The following is a 21,383-nucleotide window of genomic DNA, read 5'->3' as shown; positions in this document are numbered from 1 at the left end:
TACAGTCCATCTTCTCAAGACGTCTTGCTGTTGGCTTTTTAATGCTTCCCCTCCCCCTTGTTTATGGTGGTCCCCCACTACGGGAAGATGACATAGCAACATTCCTGTATGGCGCCACTGTCGCCAACTTCCGGGTTGCAACGCATAACGACAATGACAACTAATAAAGAAAACACAACTCGTGTGGCTTATCTTGTCAAACGAGGAAGCAGTAATGTCTGGAATGTTGGCATTATATTCGACACGGCCATTGGTTGAACCCTGGGGGAAGGATACGGCTTTCGTAGTACTAGGCTAACCACAGTTTCATTAAAATCAAAATTGTAAATGATTGGTATTTTGCGTTTCGCGCACGCGTGCGTCTAATTATTTTCGCCACACTTCGTGAGCGGAAGCTTCACAATGTTTCCCACCGGTGAGTGGGAAGCGTAGAACCAGATACCAGTCCACCGGTGGGCCGCTTTCGTTTTAATGAAACACTCTGGCTTAAGTTATGTGCCATCAGATGGTATTTTCTTTAGTTAGCGGGAGGGACGCGACGACTTTGCTCGTAAGTTTTAATTTGTGTTATAATTTTTCATTTGCGCCACGGAGAATACATAACTTCATTTTACGTTGCAGGGCACAACATTTTGCATAATTAATTGTGAGTGGTTTTTTTCTGGAACTGTTCGTAAAATAGCGGATCAAAGGATTCGTGAAATTTAATGCAAAAATGATGTAAAATTTGAAACGAAATTTGTGCAACACATTATTTACAGGGTTTCCGAGTCAATTTTCAAGTTCAACAATATTTTTAAATGGTTGCGAGATGTTTTTTTGTCAGCTATCACATGGTTTATTTTCATGACAACTGTTTTCCAGTTCTTCCAAATGATTTTCGGCTGTCTCAAGCTGGATTAAGTAGCAATACGGCATTTTTGGATCGTTCTTCCAGAATAAGAAAAAAAGCTGGAAAAAGTCTGACAGTTCTTTGTGATGTGTTGAAAATCATGTGTAAGGTGTAAACTAAAACTTTATTGTGATGCCAACACAAAATGTCACAGCTGAACAGTTGAAAAACATCTAGTAAGATGTGATCAATGATGTTTACACTCGATTCAAACTTGAACATCTATATTAAGCTACTTTTGTATGTGGTACATTTAGCGCGTAAATAAACTAAAATAATCGCCCTTTAAATACATTGAACTTTGTCTGTCATTTTCCCAAACACGAATATCATGCTGTCGTGTAACAACTAGTGTTGGGTTATTCTGATTCAGATTCATTAATCTGGAGAAATCTTTGAAATGAATCAATCAATTTGAATCTCGGTAGAAAAGATTCATGAACCTCAAAGATCCATGATCTCGAAAGATTCATGAATCTCAAAAGATTCATGAATCTCGAAAGATTTATGAATCTCAAATGATTAATGAACCTCGATAGATTCACGAATCTCGAAATATTTATAAATCTCAAATGATTAATGAACCTCGATAGATTCACGAATCTCAAAAGATTCATTAATCTAAAGGGATAAATCTACAAAGATTCTTATTATTATTCTTCTTACCGTAACAAACTACGTAGTCATGGCAGCCTATACAGGTTTTAGAGAATTCTTGGCAAGTAGGACGCAGCTGGATAGTTTGTTTTGCTACGGGGAGAAACCTTGGAGATGCGTGGATCTTTGTAGATTCATGAATCCTTGATGATTTAAGAATCCTTTTAGATTCATGAATCTTTAGAGATTCAAAACATCTGTAGAGATTCGATTCGCGATTGGAATTACTCATCGCTGAAGATTCGTGTGAATAAATCTCAATGAAAGACTCATGAAACCCAACACTAGTAACAATGCTGTCAAACTCAATCCAGAATGTGACGTGTTAATTGATTGAAGAATTGGATTTTTAAGTACATTTTTTAAAATACATTTTTGTTAACGGAAGAATGGTTCAATACGCAACTAATATTATGATGCAAACATAACATGTGACAGCTGTTGAAAAACATCTCGCGAGTGGTTCACATTAGCAATTAACTATGACAACCCTGTAATTTTTCTAGAATTGCTCGTAATTAAATAAAAAAAATCATGACTTGCTCTTAGTTTTTTTAACCTATTGTATGTATTCTTAGGTTGTATGAATTTTGCATTAATTTTATTTCCTACCAATTTGTACCACGCTGCCTATCGAGCTCGTGTGGGACAGTAACCATAAATGATTGTGACTATTATCAATTTCCCTCCTGTGGTTTTGATTAGACGTCGTTTCTTTCCGGTAGCGCTCTCTCTCTTCTCCCGAAGGCTACTAGAAGAAAGCAAACTGATAAGTTATCGCGATGGCTCAAGTCCTTGTGCAGTTCTAAGCTTATTTAACAATACCGCCTTTGCACTTGCACGCTCCACACTCGGCCCTTGCATCCAACACGCAAACAATCGCATTATGCGGTTATGATACCTTGCTTGCGAAACCGATCGAGCCCTTTTCACGTGTGTAGACGACGGGCTGCTAAGAATAGAAGCTGGTTGTTCCTGCTGTATTACAACACACACAAAACAATTCTGACCGTCAGCATGCGGCCGAAACCAATGCGCTCTGGATATTAGATAGTGTGGCAAATCGCACTAAGTACGCGCACCACTTAGAGCAGCATCACGTGAACAACGACGTGCGCGATCGTGTGGTACCGCATTTGGTGTGCGCTGAATTGCGCTGGCCTTCTCCCGTACTCTGAGGGCCAACGCGCGCGATACGGTACGCGCAATCGCGCTAACTGTGCGCTGCCGTCGCGAGCAATCAATCCACACTCATCTCTCATCCATCGCGCTGAAAACTGCGCTGCTGTATGCTGCGTGTACCTGTGCTGTCGCGTTAGATGAGTGGCACACACTGGTTCGTTCACCAACACACGCGTTTGCGCCCGCGAATTACGAGCAACACGATCCGCGCGCGCACGCGTACCTTAACGATTCTTATGCGAGCGAACCAGCGGAGCATCGCTTTGGTGTGTGGTGAGATGTTGTTGAGCGGCAGCATTATAAGATGAGACTGGTCGGTGTAGTTGTGAGGCGGCGTAATTGTTACGTTTGGGTGGCGTTGGTAATTTACGTAGCATTTACCGAGTGTGTGTGTGTGTGTTGCGTTGAAAAGTGTCGAACCTCGATGAAGATCGCGAAGAGAGGAACTAATGGCAAATAAAACGTTTCCATTCTGATGCTCCTCACTTCAGCACTAATGTACAGAATGCTCTCGCAGCGCAGCAATTAATGCATTTTGAACCATAAAATCATAATATGGCTTGGAGGGATGCTTAAACATACTACTGCTTACAGCAGTAGCGCCCAACACAACATCGCTAGCGGTGCGCGTGTGGTGGTGTGTCCACCAAAGGTTTCGCCCCAGCATGCACCACCGATGCAGCAGCGCAGAAGAAGCTGCATTGGCGGCGGCGGCGCGCGCCGCGTGCGCATTGTACGCGAAAGGTTTATTTTGCTTTTTCCCCTCCCTCTTTGAGCCAGCTCTCGCACGACCAGCAGCATTCGAGCCATGGATCCGATTCGAGCGATTGGTTAATCAGGTCAATGTTGTAACATTGAACGAAAACGAAATTTATGTGCGCAGCGCCAGCCTCTGCCGCGCACTGCGCTCATCGTTCGGGTTGGCGCTGCTGCCGCTTGATGCGGACGGTTCTTAAAGCGCCATTTTTTTTATTATTAAAGTGTATTCTTCTTTGTTTTGTTTCCTCCATCAATCATTGCCAATGGGTGTTGCATTATGGGAAATAAAGCAGTCGGTGTTTTTCACTGTTCGATGGGATTGGCCCACCAGCCTTGATAAACTTGATAGATGTATATTAAGTTAAATTATGTTAAAAGATGGGTATATAAAATGTACATCGTTGCTTATACTTTCAAAATGTATTATTGGTTACGCGCAGGGATAATAAATTTTGGTAAAGATTTTATCGTAATTAATTGCTTCTCAACCAAAGGACTGTTTGATTTATGGGCACCGTGTGCTCAGAGCTATGCATTTTTGTTCACCACAGTTGGTTGGCATACGGTCTTGTTGGCTCTTGGTTCTATTGCGGTTACAATGTTACATCTTTCAATGGGGGGCAAAGAAGCAAAGGGTATTTGGGAACAGTTTGTTGGGGTTTCGTTTTTATGAAATTAAACCTGTACTTGCTGTACCATAATTTATTATCCATTTAATTTGCTCACATTTCGAGTGCACCATTCAACCATCACTGGAATGCAAATCGCGGTTTAGAAAATGAAAAAGAAATAAATTAATCTCACTAAATTGTGCAAAACCTCCTCTATAATGTAATAGCGCACGGTCGATGATGAAATACAAAAGCTTTCTTTGCTGATGTGATTTATTTTGCTTATGCATGATCCTTTCTGTAGTAACTACCATCCCATCAGCCCTTCATCAGCTGAGCCAGAGTGCACTCGAGCCGCAAAAGCACACCCGCACCCGAACCGAGCGATGCCAATTTTGCAATTAATTAGAAATGTAACCCGAACCCAACTATCCTAAGCTAACGGCACTTGTGGGAGAGATTGGTGGGCAACGATGGACGGGGTGGTCTCCCACACCCTCCAGCGTCGCCTTATTTCGACGGGCACTGTTGAATGGGCCATTAAACATAAATAATTGCGTCCAGCAAGAATTTATGTGTGCTTGTTTGACGCGACACAGGTCTGCACGGGGAAGACATTTAATTTCCATTGGACGAATTTTTAATGTACCCTGCTGCTGGTGTGTATGTTTTGTTGCTGTTGGATGGTGTGTTTTCGACGAGTCCCATTCCTGCTACATCCACACGATGTCGTTTGTCACGTTTGTCGGTAACGATGTGCGGAGCAGCTACACAAACTAGCAGTTAGTTCATTTTCGGCGACAATAAATGGATTGTTTACTAGTCTCGAACTGTTTCGTGAGACACTTTTCACTGTTCAATCGTACGTTTAATAGTTGACATAACATTTCCATTCTGTTGTTAATGTGTGTTGTTACATTAATGTAAATAATAATCGGTGTATGGTTGTATGCTTAAATACATTTTATGGGGAGAATATTCATCTTTATAATTTACCAATATTTTAAGATTGAGACATACTTGTAGAATGACAACCCAAAATAATAAGGGCATATTTGTTTTAGTGGTAAACAACCACGAGCAAAAGATTTTTGAAACGAAAGAAGAGTTTCCTGTTCTTGTAGCGTATTTAGTTTCCTGTGTGTGTTGCTATAAGATTCCAATAGAATAAATAGGTTACTTTCTAAGGAAAAAGCTATTTTCTTCCTATCGTTAACTTTGATGTTACTTCACCGTAACTGTTGACAGAGTAATGATTTCTACTAGAGCCTAAATTTATCCACTTAAGATAGACAAATCACTGAAAAAATAGGCGCGTTGGAAACAATAATTAAAAGTACCAAAAATTAACAAGGCTTATACAGATCATATTTGATCGCTGATGTAAGACATACAACATTAAATCCATTCTAACCTTGGTTTTGATTTGCAATTTAGAGAACATTCAAATGGAGATTAAATTAAAATGGAATTCAATCCAGTTGCAGACAATTACACTTTTTGTAGATATCTAAAGCTGCAACAATGGCCCGAGAAAAAATCCATGTTGTATTAAGTTTGCGAACAAAAGCCCTTGTCCCTCCCATCAAGAAATTATAGAAAATCTTACTGTGGTTTCTTTTAACACTACGCGGTGAGTTTGATTTTGTCGCCCTGCCCAACCCACCATCAACATCAACAAACCTATCCAGCAAAGGCACTCTTCACAGTACAGCCTACACCAAAGCTTGATGTTTTGTTTTTGATTGCTGATTGTTGAAAGGTGTAGTTGTTGCTTGCGCGACTCTACCCGAATGGATTATCGAAGATTCGAACGTATCCGCAATGCTGGCTGTGGCTGTGTGTGGTGCGTTCGGTCGGCTCGGTCCGACGGCCGATCGACCGGATTCGAAGCCGCGTATACTCCGCGCTGACCGAAGTCCACCAACTTCCGAACAGATGGTGTCCAAAGGAGTGGGAGGGAAGGTGGGCGATTGGGAGGGAGGTAGAAGAGTACCTTCTGTGTGCTTGTGGCGCCAAGATCGATAAGCAAGAGGGAAGAAACGAGACAGTGTAACGGGAGCGCGCTGCGAAGATGGAGCAAGAGAGAGCGAGAGAGACCTTGTGGCAGAATCCTACAGCGGGCCCGCGATTGGAACAATTGAAGGTTTGGCTGCGCTTGGTGGCAAACATGGTGGCTATGAAACCCGTCGGGGGGAGTGGGCCTGCGGAAGAATGAATACCGTGTAAAAGGTAGGGAAAAAAGGCAACATTATGTTCTCTTCCGAACGTCTAATTGCTGCGGATGATTTGCACTTTCTGTTTCCAACATTATTTGTGCTGACCACATCACCACTACGACCACCACAAGCAAAGCACCACCAGTCGACAACAACGTCATCAACGCCACCGTGAAGCGGCGACTTGGCTCGCCCCGTGGGTTTTGTCAGTGTATGAGTGCGAAGGCACACGTTGGGCAGTGATTCGCGTTTGGTGCGTTGTGTCAAGATGGCCCGGGGAAACTGTTTGGCTATATGGCCGGTTTGCCATTGTTTCACGGGTGGCGGGTGATGAAGAATGTTGTTCGATTTTGAATTGAAATGCATGAAGCGGTGGCTAACGCATCGGCGGCCACCGCATCACCAACGCTGCTTTGTCTTCTTTGCGCTGTTGCTTTTCATATCTATATCGATCCCTTTCTATCTCTAATCATCCATTCCGCTTTGTCGTTTCCTCGGTGCCGCCATCCAGCACCACCACTCCGAAAGATGTACCGTAGGTGCGCAACACTAAAAGCAACAGCAAATTCAACATCAAAAAGCTGATGATTAACTTTTAATTATAGACTCGCCTAACATCGGTAAGGTTTTTCGTACGGAGGGTTTCTGTTTCTATTGATCTTTTATATGCTTCCCCACACAAGCCAGAGCCCTCTCGAACAGCTTATCTCGGTTTTGTAGTGTATGTGTGTGTGTCTCATTTTCTCAGTTTGTACCGATAGCTGTACTCTCTTTGCTACTGCTGTGCAGGTGAACTGCAAAGCCATCCAGCACGTAGGTTTGATGACTGTACATGATCGAACGTCACTACAAATATGAACCGTAAATAGCGACAACTTTCCTTTCCTGTTTCGCCCAGTTGTGGGATTTATTTGCTGTCCATTCCGGCAGAAGTGATATCCAATCTACTCCCTGCTCCGATAAAAGCTACAGCAGGAGGGTTGCGGAGATTGCTTGCCGTGCTTTTTTGCCTACCCCACACGTTAAAAATAGTCGAAGTTGGTTGTACAGGCACTGTAATTTCAACCATTGAAATGTGTTTGTTTATAAACACATTTTATTATTAAAGTCAAATTGTATTCATTCAAACCCCATCAATTACAAATACAATTAAGAACAGACTTTAAATCTGCTCATGAAGGTATTGCGCACATTTCACAGAACACATAAAACGTCAAATAATAAACCACTCCGAGCAGGGCAAACATAACATAAAGTTTTACAGAGAAACTTTATCATATTTCAGCTGTGTATTCACAATCTTTTGCTGCGTAGAACACATTTTCTGAGGCGAAGCGTGGGTGGCGAAGTAGACGGCGATGAGTCGGGGTAAAGCCACATCACTTTCCGGCGGCGACCAACAAAACCAGAGTGAACCAACTCGCCTAGCCAGCCAGTCGGTCGGTCGGTTGCTGGGTCGGTCGGTTGGCCGGTTGCTCGGGAGCCAAACTATGAAGCAAGACATGCAACAAGGCAAACCTTGACGTTTCCTTCAAAGTGTGAAAAAGCGGGTTTTTTGGGTTGGAATGGAATGAAGAGGAGAAACATTAAAAAATCAATAAGGAACTTCTCTCGTCGCTCACGCTCTCTCCTGCATGGGTAGCGCGTTGCTGTGTGAGTGACATTATGTACTACTGAAATTTTTGGTCTAGTTGGTTATTGTATCATTCTTGAACGATGTAGATTCCTTGAGCGCTACGAATCATTCACAAGTGACAGTACCTAAAACATGTTCAAATTATTAATTGCTTGTCATAACTTATTGCTTTATGGTTAATAATAAACTCTCAAAACAAATATTTTAAATATTTACTCTTCTATCATCATTCATGAACTAACTGTTTACCTTATTCTCTTTACAGGTATGTAATTTTATAACAACCTCTATCTGTTAGTAACAAGTAAGTGTAAACAATCTTATAGTTAATTGTTTGACTATCATTTTGCAAGTATTGAATCTGCCACATATAAATGTAGTTTTGCTCGAACCTATTCCTGTAGCAACTTTCCTTTTGTACAAAAAATTAAAAAAATAAAATTTATATTTGCGTTGTTCATTCAATGGACAAAAGACGCGTCTGCAAAAAAGAAACGTTTTGCGCTGTCGAACCGCAAACGAAATCAATGTTGCCAACGCCGATGTGGTGTTGACCTAGGTCATGATCATGCACCAACACGCAAGGATCAATATATGTAATAAGGCGAGCACAGGCTGCCGTCGGTAAGAGCACGAAGCATCACACAAACACCATTTTCCTGTTTCATTAAACTTTTGCCGCAACAATCTGCGCCACGGTAGCCAGGGAGCGGCGGTTGGAGATGCAGAGTCAGTCGTCTGTGGATGGATGTGGGCGAAATGGAAAAGTATGGGACATATTTTAGATTTAACACAAAACAGGGAAAAATGAACATGCTATCGAGTGATACAAAGAAGAAAGGGAGAGAGAGAGAGACACACACACACTCACACGGATACAGAGAGAGAGCTACAACATGCAAAAAGAAAAGTGAGATATTTGGGTGTTATGTAGAATGGGTGAAATCCTGTGGCTAGCAGAAATAGTGTACGAAAGAGAAGGAAACACAGCACGAAGCACGCTGCTCATGGAGACGCCTGGTTGTCGCGTGGCTGTGGCGAGAGAGAGGGAGACTGAACGTTCTAGACGGTATGAAATACTGTCGAAGCATTTTTCGACGCGCTAGGATACGAGCAAGAGCGCACGAAATAAGCACCGCGTCTGTTGTAGTTTTTTATTGATCGCATTTGCAGCTAAAAACAGCCAAACCTCCCTGATAAGCGTTTGCCAGCACAGTGTCTATTTTGACAGACATCCTGCTTTTCTTTCTTTTTCTACGAAGAGTGTATTTATGTATGTGTGGCTGCGCATTTCCTTTAATGACGAGTGTTTTAGATTTTCCTATTTTCTTGAATACCGCACAGTGCCAATAAATCCCTCAAAACTAGAGGGGACATTTTGCACATCTCTCAATGCTGAGAGTAGTATCGCAGAGGTTGTTGAACTTTCCCCCGAATGGAAGTTTGCTGATAAAGCTGCAGAAGCATAATTTATTGAAGTTTCGTCCCTGTCAATGTGACAGTTGTGTTATAACTTTAATATTCTCTTTATCTCTTTGGCTCCCCAGTCTCTCTTCTTGTGCACTTTCCCGATCTCTTTCTCTCTTCTCAGTCGGAATGGTTGTCTAAAAACTGGTTGTTTATCGATGACGTATGTGTGGAACAGAGCAGTCTCTTCGAAACTCTGGTTTGAATTGAATCATCGACCTTAAAGCTGATATAAGTACGGACATCCGTTTGTCGAGCGTGTTGGAAGCGTCGGATGTAAACCTAAGCATTTTAATCCGGTGCTGTAACAATGCAAGGAAACAAAAAGCAACCGTTGGTCGGTGTGCAAGCGAGAAAACGAACGCCAGACAGTTGAGAGACATGCTTTTTCTTCGTTCCGTGCGTTCCGTTCCATGTACAGATCGATAGATGACACAACACATAGCACAGCGACACATTGACACACGATGGGTTCGCTTTATAGTACAGTACGATGCAGACATGAGAGTGAAAAGACGCGGTCAAATGATGTAAGCAATGGGATATGCGGATGGACTGGAGAGAGATGGTTGAAAACTCTATTCGCGTGCTTTAATTGTTTTTTCTTAGAATAAAGCTCTCTGTGACATCCTATATCCATTTTTAAACGTTCTTGGTATAATAGTTGAAAAGTTCGATTTGTTTTTCATTTTCTATTAAATTAATCTAGTTATCCCTTGCTATTGTACCAAATATCTCTCTAAAGCATCATTTTTAGTAAATGATTTTAGCTTTCCTTTCCATTAATTACGATGGATTTGATCAGATAGCATAGCTCAACATCATTAGTTCGCAATTGTGACGTAAAATGATTAAAATGCCGTTAAGCATCTCATTAAAACTGAATAAATCCACAAAGAAGGGAGTTTAATTTTTCCTACCTAAATCACACTTTAGGAGACATTCTGTTGTTGTTGCTAGATTTGTTGCGCGGTATGCGAGTATGGAAGGGAAGGGAAACCAGTTTATGAATTCAATTTTTAATTTCACCATAAGCTGAAATGGAAGGAGGGTGTACCAATGCACGCCAGGGAGAACTATGAAGTCCATTGAACACAACCAATTCAACCGCTGACAAGTGCTATAAAAAACCGGATTAGCCCGATGCTCTTGAAGTACCAGTCCATGCACGCCGCCGCTAGTGTGTAGTGTGTAGTCAATAAAACTGTGTGAAAACCAATCTACATACGATTATCGTTCCGCTTAGTTACTTCATCGCACGCTGATCGCTCTCGACCGGGGAACGTACCGGGACCGTCTGCTAATAGCCGGCTATTGTCTAGCGTTTAAGATTAATCCGGGAGCAAAGCATGAAACAAACGGTTATGGGCACATGGATTTATTCACAGTGTATTTGTGTAGCCATAGACTGGGAGGCTCTCTCGCCTCGACCCGGGTACAACCGAACTGACACCAATAAATTGCTCCATCAATTCTCCTTGAATTCTCCGCTACCCTCTTTGCCACTGTGCATGCTCATTGTCTATTTGTACGGCACAAAGCCATTGCAGAAAATAAAGACAGTCTTAGGATTTTATGGCATTTCCATCTTATCATCGTCCGAGCATAATCGTATGCCGGCTGTGGGAAAAGAAGAGGGAGGAAAAGTATCCCCTTAGCTGTCATTATTGATTTCATCTTACGGTGCTTTTCACGTGATTGAAACGGAATGATAGCTCGTTGCTGATCGCGAATGAAAAGGGTTGTATTTGGATAGTTCCATTTTAATAAAGCAGGTGAAGTTTATATACGACAAATTCATTATTAATATCCATCCCTGAATTCTTATAAGAATTCACACATTTAATAAAATACTTGTTAACACGAATGAAACCTGCCATAACATAAAATAAGGAAATGCCTAATCAGCAAGTGATATTTCGTTTGAAATCCAATAGCCAGCTGCGTGTTATGTCTCGATATATGGTGCGAGAATAAAATCTGAAATTAATTAACGTGCGGAAATTGAGCAATCTAAGCGTGAGAGACAAGCACAAACGGCCCAAATGAACGAAGCAGTGTTTTTATTCTCTTTATCTTGTGCTGTAGTCAAAACTGAATTGTATGCCTTGGCCTTTGAATTCGTTGGATGTGATCTTTTTATTTTTTTCTTACCAACGTGCCCGCTACTTCTTTACTTAATATTTTTAAATGGGTGTTTTAAATGTCAAAATACTCAGGCATAAGTCTAGTTTTTGTTGGTATGAAACCTCCTCGTTACATTTCAAACTTTGATCGTTTTGTTTTTTTTTTTTTTATTCATGCTTACTTCACTTTAATATGGATTACTTTTGAGCAGTTCTCTCGATTCTGATATGAAAAGTTTTAATGAAAACCATGAACACATGAGCTGTGGATTTACTGTCGGCCATGCAAGCAGTAGAAAACGGTCCACATGCTGCAAAAAAGGTGTTCTGCCTGCGCTTCATTCTGATGCGAAACAGACACTCTCGACCGTCTTCTTGTGATCGATGGAAAAGAATGAAATGCAAAATCCCGGTAGCGAACCGGGCCGAACTCTCCTCCTAAACAAAATTCATGCATACTGATTGCGCCGGCACTAGAAGAAGTATCGCGTCTAGTACCATTTTCTATCCGCACGGTAACAGCCACAGCACAAGAAGGCGTAAATGTTGTGTAGTGTAACGCACTGTCTGCCATCCCAGGTACTGAGGTGTATCCGTCTTCGCGTCATCCTTAAATTGTGTGGCAAACCTCAACGGGTGGCACGTAAACAAGCGCGCTACGACAAACTACGCGACGAGGCCTATAAATTACAAATTGGCTGGCATACATAAACATGAGTTTACCAAAGCAGAAGTGAGAAATTTAAGCGAACAAAGTTTTAGCACCCTGCAGAAGCGTGCCAATATAAGAGAGTGAATTAAATTTCATATCAAAAAGATTGTTACTCAATCAGCAGGAGTAATCGAAGGTAGCGCTCATATTTTTGTTGTTAATATGATTTTACCTTTTCACACTATTGCTTAAGTTTTGAGAATCGTTTTGTCTACAAATTTTCAAAGTAACAGCAACATTATTTCCTTAGGCACTCTGATGAAAGGCTTTGTTCGTCGGGGTTTCCCAAAGTCACGCGTAACCCATTGCCTTTCATTTATGTCATGTGATATCATTGGTATTTCTCGCCTAACGGGCATGATATTGCAGATGAATGTAAGGCCTTTATTGAAATTTGCTTTGAATAGGATCGTTTATCTAAATTGAAATTAAAAAAAAGCTATTTAATCGTGGTTTACTGTAACGGATAAGACGAATAATTAAAATTAGAATTTGGAAAATCAAAGTTAGATAAATTTTTTCGTTATCCGGCGCTTCTTATTCTACATGAAATTCTGAATATTTCAACCTTTTCAAAACATCTTTTTTGTTTCAATTTGTCAAAGTTTTTATGTCCAAAGTCCAAAGTCCTTATTATCCTTGTGTAGTGATATTCCACCTAATCCCTAATTCTTGCAAAATCCTAGTAAAGCTGTCTCACTTGAATGTGCAAACTTTTTTGTCCCGTTGGAAGGTTGGTGTTGTTGGGAATGAATAATTTGCACCAACAGCAACGGGGGCAGACTGATAAAAACGCTTACCACAAACCTCCCGGTGTGTCCTGTAAGGTGGGCCGAAAGATTTGCATTTTCGCTCCTTAACCAGCCCCCGTCTGGGAAGAAGTAGTAGGATCTGTTCTCCAGTTTCTCGGACGCGTTAGGCCGTCCAGCCTTGAACTCGCACTGCCCCGATCAATGCCCTTCTTGGTTGGATTGGCTGCTGACGCATCCATAATCGATACGAGCGATTTGATATACGAGGAGACGGCATGGACCAATCACACAGGAGGCTCACAGCGACGGCACAGGAAGGCACACACTAAACACCGAACTGGGCCGAAGTCGCGCGTAAGTCAGCGACCTTTTTGCGCCGTGTTGCGTTGGGAGTAGTGTGCTGGCAAGAATGTTTGTGGTACCTCAGCTGCTCACCCGATAACATTAAAAGTTTCTTCTGCCGGCTCATAATGTGGGTAGTAAAAATAATAGTTACTGGGAGCTCGTGAGTGTGTTAGATGTCTTTGAGGATTCGAACCAATGTAATGTACGTAACAATTTGGGTAGATTTGACTGTTATTCACCCAACTGATGCTGTAACGTAGTCGCATTTACGTAGTGTGCTACTTGTGTGTTATATTTTTATGTGCTCTCCTCTGGGAGGGGTAAAGGCGAAGCGTGTGCGGTTGTGCGTTTCATTGACCCCTGTCAAGGTCCATCAAAATCCCCACTTGAAGGCGTACACACATTAAAAGCGGAGTGCGCATTGTCATGATGAAAACATACTTGCGGAGCTGAACGCCAGTGATAAGATATATTACTGTTTGAACGGTCTTCTTAAGGCAATTTGCTAACACACATGCACGCACTCCTACACTTAAACGCGCAACCCACAGGTGTGGTCACTGTTTGGTGTAAGATATTGGTTCAGCAAAATGACATTTGCTTTATTTTCTTTTTTTTTCCTTTTGTGTGCTGAACGTTTTGGTAGATAAGGACAACAGATTTACCTTGGAAGACCAGCAACCGATAAGAGTTTTTTTTTATGGATCAATTAGAAAAGTATTTGTTATGTGTCAGAACATAGTTAGAATATCACAGAATGCTGCTAACGTAACTGCTATTCATCGATAAATATTTGAAGTGCGACATAAATATACATAGGAACTGTTAGTCATTACTTGCATGCTACTATTATGAATCAGTTGAGTTCGTTTGCAGGAATCCATTGTGATAATCTTTACGACAATGGCATGTTTAAGATGGTTTGTCTCTTAGTTCTATCAATTGTCTGATATTATGGGCAGCTTTATATTGCTTTATGTTGAAAGAGTCCCTTTAAAACCCAATAAAACAATACATTAGTACCTATTATTATGTACCAACTTTAAAACAGTTTTACCGATAAAATATATCCCTCCTTATTCACTGTATACACAAATATGTATGACAGCAATGCAATAAAATCACTTCCAGTACGTAAAGGTGTTATTGCTCCTGTCTGTTGCATAACGAGATATGCACCATCATTCCGGCATCATTTATGCAACGTTCGTCCGTCACTAGCAACAAGGACAGGGGAGACATTCGATTGCACGATTATTCTCATCAGAGTTAGTGCGCGGGCAAGAGTGTACCGACCCCCGGCGGATTGTCACGTTCCGAGAGGATCAAACTTGATACCACCCCCTGCAGAGCGTGTACATTCTGCAACAAAGTATGCGCTCGATTGCACGCAACAAAGCTCCCGGAGGTGGCCCCCACGAGAGTACCACCACGGCCAACGCACTCCCGGAGCTGGACGCTGGGCTCGTTAAAACCACGCAAATATTGTGCATCCGCTCTGGCCCGGTCAGATCTACCGTTTTCCAATCACAAGTCCATTACAATCAACATCGGTGCAGCATCGACCAAATGCTGCTGGTGCTGGGGCTCCCGGGGATCCCCAACGATGGTGGTGACGATGACGATGAAGATGATGAACTTCTGCGGAGTTCACCGAGTTGTCCCTGACCTAGGCAACTTGACAATGTGTATACCTTCCTGCCCTTATGCACCTAATTCCACTCGACGTTTTGACGCTTCCGTGGACTCTAAGCACGGGACAGTGAAGAACTCAATCTTGTTATTGAAATTTTCCCTCAATCTGTATGCTAGGGGTGAAGAATGCATGCTTCGGTTTGTGTATTGAAGTATAATAATTTGATTTGGAAGTTATAATGGGCCCTTCATTACTGCAGCAAATATGATTGTTTGGTTTTCTAGTAAACTTGTAATGATTTTCATGCGATAAATTGATCAAGTTCTTGAATTCACTTCAGAAATTGAAGAGCTGTCATTCTTGGTTCAGGTTGTTTCTTTCCCACAAAATGTAACCCAGAAACAGTGCAACTAAATACCCTCCAAAATAGCTTCATCCTAATCCGGTCACAAGCGATAGAAAGCGATCAATTAAACGCGTCCATACAAATGCGTCCCAATGCGTGCCCTTTACGCCGCGCTCCTCCATGTAGAAGGACTACCTGTGCCGGTGAATGGCGCGTTGAAACATGTTTGAGTTATGCGTGTTCTTATGTGTACGTGCGTCTGCGCCATTCGCGGCCCTCCTACTGCCCGCCCGGAGATGTTTTCAACAAAAGGCCCCCGGGCAGCAAAACAAACCAAACGTTCAACCGGCTCCGGAACGTGACCGGAATTGGAAATAAGGGCTACCGATTCGTTGCTGTGCTGTTTCCCGTCCCCGGCTGTAAATCAACGTGAGAGGGATTAAACTGTGTGTACCGCCAGCAGCAGCAGCAGCTTCTTACCCCCGAAAACCCCCGAAGGAAGGAAGTTATTGGGCAAGCGATCCAAGGCGCACGATGATCTCAGGTTTGTAGGATCTCGAAGTGCGCGGCGTCTGAGGGAATGCGCGCTTTAGCAATATTGAGGCTCTGCTCTGCCTCATGCTCTTCGAACTTTCGGTATGTTCTGATTTTAATACGCGGCGGCAAAATGAAAGCAATAGTGGAAACACACAACCGAGCGCGCGCGCGTACAGCCACGTAAGAAGGCAAGAAAAAAAAAACCCGTTCGTTCGTTGTAACAGTATGTCATTTACATAACAAATCATTTGATGTAATCTGATCTTTGATCGAGTTGTGCTTCCACTAGCGTGCAGGGCTGTAGCGATTGAAAACTTTTACACCAAGTTACACGTACGCGTGTAATCGCTGGTTGAACGTTTGGCTTTGCCTAGCGTTTTGTGTGACAGTTGACGTGCTTTTCTTGTGCGGCGAGCTCTGTAACCGGCGAGGTAGAGCGTCTAAAACGAAGATTGAAACATGCATGCATTGCAATAAACAAACTGCAGCCTGCCATATGTGATCCGATCCGTAGAAGGAGGAGTTGAATCGTCAAAATCGCTCCTTTCTCTCCTTTCCGTTTGTCTTGCTAACCCTCAGGCGATCAAGCGACTTTGCAAAAACGCTGTGCAGCTTGTGCATTTGAGTTAGATGAAATACGTGACTGCGAAACAGAAGAACTTGTTTTTTGTTATTTCCCGATTATTTCTACCTAATTTACTCTTCTGATCCATTCGTCAGCTGACGACGTGCGTTCGGTTTCGAACTTCTCCATTCCACCGGACGTAATCGCGTGTGTGAAGGAAACATTACAAAATATATCGTATCTTCCTTTCAGGCGTGTGTTCCCTCTGCATTCCGTTGTCGGCTAACGTCGGTCTTCGCGACCCTCCCGCCTCAGATGCATGCACAGCCCAGTGGTGACCCTCGAACCTGCAAGACATTTTGATTTTCCCTTCTTTCTGTTTGGTCTGATTTTACGCTCATCTAATGCGTCCCTCAGGACTGCGGGCCGTGGGTTTCCGCTCGCCGCAGCAACGACAGCAAAAAAAAAATCTAATGCTAATCCGCCGAAACGATCATCAAAATTCAGACAGGGGATCCCATCAAAGAGATAGCGGAAGATAATATTACGTCGAGCACAGCGATGAGTTGAGGTTGAGCGAATGCGAATCAATCCTAAACCAGCCAACCACCACGCCACCGCGCATGGAGCCATTCCTTACTTCCTTCTTCTTGCTGGGGCAATTTCTCGGAACTTCTTGTGCCGGACCCGGTTCCTGCCTGCCAAAGAATATGGCCTAAGAAGAGGCAGCAATGGCGTGGAGCACCGTGCCGGCGCGCTTTTAACAGCAGCACATTTCGTAAACCGAAACCAACCAGCGGAGTTAGAGCCACGCAACAGCAGCAGCAACAGGGCACAGTAGTAGAACACTCACGCACACATTTGGTCGAAAATTTAGACTTCCGCTGATCGAACCTTCTGCAATAATTCTGCCAGAGATCGTAGATCGCGCTCCGCGTGCGCTTTGTTGCGTTCGTCCCGTGCACAAGCGCAAGCTATTTATTGATTCCCATCGCGATGGAGCTTTCCTTTCCTTTTTTTTGACAGGAAATTGAAAACACATTCGACATGAAACCGCGAAAAGTTTAAGAAGAAACCATTTTAGAGGAGGGAAGGGTTACGTTTTAGGAGGTGCACATCGTTAGGAGAACGCCGGTTGGAATCGAGAGGATAGGCATTCCATGCGTCCTCTGCGCATTGGCAGCCAAATCGTTTGCATCTTTTTGCAGAATTTATTGCTTCGTCTGGTTTGTAAAGTTTGTCTAGTCATTTCTTGTATCTATAGGATGTTAAAATGGATATGGATAATAATTTTGAAGCTTGTGTTGCTGTTAAGTTGGATCGGTGGATCATCCTGTCCATTTTTTTTAGTTTATTTGTGATACTGTTCTGTGGTCGTTTATCATCAAGCTCTAGCAAACATTTTTTTTTATTCTACTTATTTTTCTATTCAATTTCCATCTCATCTCGAAAGATTTATGAGTGGAAAGATTTGTAAATCTCAAATTAACCTAATATATTAAAGATTTTTGAATTTATTAAGAAGATTAAACAAGTAAAGACTTAAGATTCTTGTTAACTTATGGAGGTTAATTTCTAAGGAATGGATCTCGTTTAAGATTTTGCTTCCATTTTGCCTCATTACTGCACTTCAAGATCTTGAAATCTGTTATTCATTCGAGGATCATATCTACACGGGCGATAGTTACTGTCAATATTAACCATTCCGAATTGTTTTAATATTAAACATAATCATAACTATTGAAAGATTGAAGAATATTTACATACTCGTGAAGGTCAAATATTCAAGCATTATGAGAAATTCATCGGTGTTTGGGGAATCATAAAACTTTGAACATCTAAAAATCTTTATCGATTCATGAATATTAGAAGATACGAATCACCCATCATTCAGCACTGAAGATTCTTATAAATGAATCTTTACATAAAACTCATCAAGCAGAACACTAGCCGAGGCAGTATCCTAAACTCCACCACGAATGCTTCGTCGAACTTACCATCGTGCACTACTGAACCATGTGGATATCTTCGCAATTGCTAATTATTTATTATGTTTTTCATAGATTCAACAGATAAATAATCAGTAATCACGCTAAGATCATGTTATTGTATATGCATTACGTGATCTTCCACTGGGAAATACTGCATTTCACCCTCATACCCATGCTCGTTACATACACTCGTTGTAATAGCATCGTCTGTGTCTATCGAAGATCAGACAACAAGACAACTGCCCCTTGCAACCACGGATATTTGCATCTTCATCCCCCCCGAGCAAGAACACATGTTACTCGCGGAGTCTTGTTTGTGTGTTGGTGTTCGTATTCCGTCCTGTCGCTACATGATGCACACAGCATCATCGCCGTCAAAGATCGAAACGAGCTGCTGCAATCGGTTCCACCCCTTGGTAGTCTCACCCCGTTGGCGACTTCCGTCGGACACAGGAACTCACGGGAACTCACGGGCGAACTAAGTCCTGCGGCTGGCGCTCCCAACATCATCGCTCCCATGGGAGTGCGGCGTCCGTAGAGAAACCGAAAACCAACCCTCCTCCTCCTCCTCCACTTCGCCGTTTCGGGGCCACATCCGCCGTTTCTATCGAAGCCGGCCGGCATAACACACACACACAGAGGCGCACGAGCTCCCACATTCTCCCCACATAGACGGCAACGTACACACAACCGCGGGGGTATGTTGTTTCGCCCGTTCTGATCCGGCTGCAAACAGCAAGAAAAAGGGGGTTGTTGTACAGGAGCGAAAATAAAACTCTCTCACTTTTCGCTCGCTGCTGCGCTCACAAGGGGGAGGGTTGCGTTTTGCTGCATTTGCTGTTTCTTGTGCCACTCATGTGTGTGTGTGTGTGTGTGTGTGTGGTGTTTTTATTTTCGTTCGAAACTACCCCACGCTTGCCAGATTCCCCATGCATTCCCAGCTCGATCAAGATTTCGGATCGGCAAGGTTCGCCTATCACGTACAAACACACACTCAACACTGTATTACGTTCTATTGCGCGTTGCAACTCTGCCGGCGCAACAACAACAAAAAAGTAATACAGTAGAATCGCATCACCCGGCAAACAGCTTGACCGTGATGGTGGGTCTTGTCTGCGTCTGGCTGGGTAGGTTCTAGCGATCGACGCATTCTTCCCGCTGTGTTGGGAAGTATGTGTTGGTGTCGTTGCGCCTGTTGGCTTTTTTGCATCGTGCGCCTGTGTATGAGTGGGTTGGGTTGGGGGGGGGAGGGGTTTGTAATTCTACGGCCCGTTGCAAAAATATTTGTATGCGTTGACTTTGGCCGTTCTGTCTTCCCTTTGGATCTCTTCCCTCCGTACGTCCGGTTTTCGTTCCATCCCATTCCCCCATTGGGCTGCGGTTTCTGCGTTGCGCGTCACTCGCGCCTCGGCTGTGTGTTTAAGGCGGCCGGTTGTGTTGTTGTGTTGTGTGTGCGTTGAAAAACGGGGAAGAAAATATGTGTGACGGTCAATCAACTTTAACCTTACCCGAGTGAACGGGGACGCTCCGCGAGGGTTTTGCTTTTTTGCACCACGTAGATGTGTTCACTCGCGCCATTCTCTCTCACTCTCTCACGGTGGTGGGTTCGCGAAAACGCATTTTCGCTCTATTGCACAAGAACATGGAACAGACTCGCGCACTCAGTCCTTGCGAGCAACGAATCTCACCCCCCAATCACTGTGATACGATGAGAGTTTTGATGTGAGAGTGTTGATGGGAGACAGACGAAGAACGCTTTTACTAAAAGTGTTGTAACATTATTCCTCACTTGTTGTATGTTTTCACTTTGTTCCGGTCTGAGGTTGGCAGTACTTGTGATGTGTTTAGACCACCGCTTCCCTCCGTCTCGTTAGTCGCTGGATCAAGGGAGCGCCAAATCACTCAATACCCCGCGATGGCAGCGTTATCGACGCCAGGCGCGTTTCCATAAGAACCACAGTTGTCGTCGTGGGGTGGCACATTCGCCCGGGTGCGGTGGTGGCGGCGGCGGGCACGTAGTCACGCAAAACATAGCGCGTTTTGTTGTCGTTGGTCGGTGAAGGAAGTTTGTGTTTTGTTTGTGCCCTTCGTGTACACAAACTCACACATACACTGCGTTGCGGCGTGCGGTTTTTTTTGTTGCTGCTTCATGTGTTGAACGGTTATCTCGGGTTGGCCAAGTGAACCGCGGTACCCGTGCATGGTTTTTGATGTTAGAGCGGGGTTTCTTTTTCCTCCTTTCTGTAACTTGCATAGAAGAAAAACTCCTTACACGCGCGCGACAACTCTTCTATGTTTGCACGGTCGTGGTGTGGCTTATCAGAAATAAAAACCCAACCAATTTTAGCCGCATGTTATCACAAACGCGAGTGCTGTATTTTTTTTTGTCGTCATCGCGGTTTTTAAAGACTTGTACTCGTTATATACGCTTGTTAGTTAATCGGCTTTATTTTGGGTTGCAAGCATGCATGAAGATTATGCAAGCTAAAGTGAATGTTGAATCATTTCATTAGATTCGCACATGTATGTGCGTGGTGAAGATAAAAAAATGTTTGAATTTAAGTCCTTTTTTTGCATGTACTATTATAAAATGCTTTTCCGTTCACTTACGCACATTTTGCGTAATCAAACGTGCCCCATACACCATTTGCAATCCTCACGCCCGACTGTTCACTGTTTGCAAACGAAGATATAAATCAACCTTACGATGGGATTGGGATTATTACCGTCAACTGGATGTGAAAATTCAATTCATCTGTGGACAATACAACATTATCCAGCCCGATAGGATATCTCGCATCGTGAATTCTAGCCCTCGCCTCGCCAGCGCTGCATCTTGGCGTGCCCGGGATAAAGCGCGACAAGCGTGGCCATTTTTTTTGGTGTTATCATTATTTCGTTATAATATAAGTGTTTCCCATTCGCTATCATGCCACAAAAGGGATTACCG

The 21,383-nt window shown here is 43.0% G+C and overlaps 1 protein-coding gene and 1 long non-coding RNA gene across 6 annotated transcripts in view; one reads left to right on the top strand and one right to left on the bottom strand.

Moving 5' to 3' along the window:
- Positions 1 to 21,383, top strand: part of LOC5668285 (neurogenic protein mastermind) — a 122,350-nt gene that overhangs the window by 64,465 nt on the left and 36,502 nt on the right. The gene's annotated exons all lie outside the window — the stretch shown is intronic.
- On the bottom strand, positions 2,091 to 6,036 carry LOC133393771 (uncharacterized). The gene is made up of 2 exons (XR_009766377.1): positions 2,375 to 6,036; positions 2,091 to 2,297 (listed from the first exon to the last, which is right to left on the bottom strand). It is a non-coding gene; the product is annotated as an uncharacterized LOC133393771 (long non-coding RNA).

The sequence above is a fragment of the Anopheles gambiae genome, chromosome 3, assembly GCF_943734735.2.
Source record: "Anopheles gambiae chromosome 3, idAnoGambNW_F1_1, whole genome shotgun sequence".
In the NCBI taxonomy this organism is placed as follows: Eukaryota; Metazoa; Arthropoda; class Insecta; order Diptera; family Culicidae; genus Anopheles; species Anopheles gambiae.
Note: the sequence above shows the minus strand (reverse complement) of the source record. Positions and strands in the feature narration are given on the sequence as shown.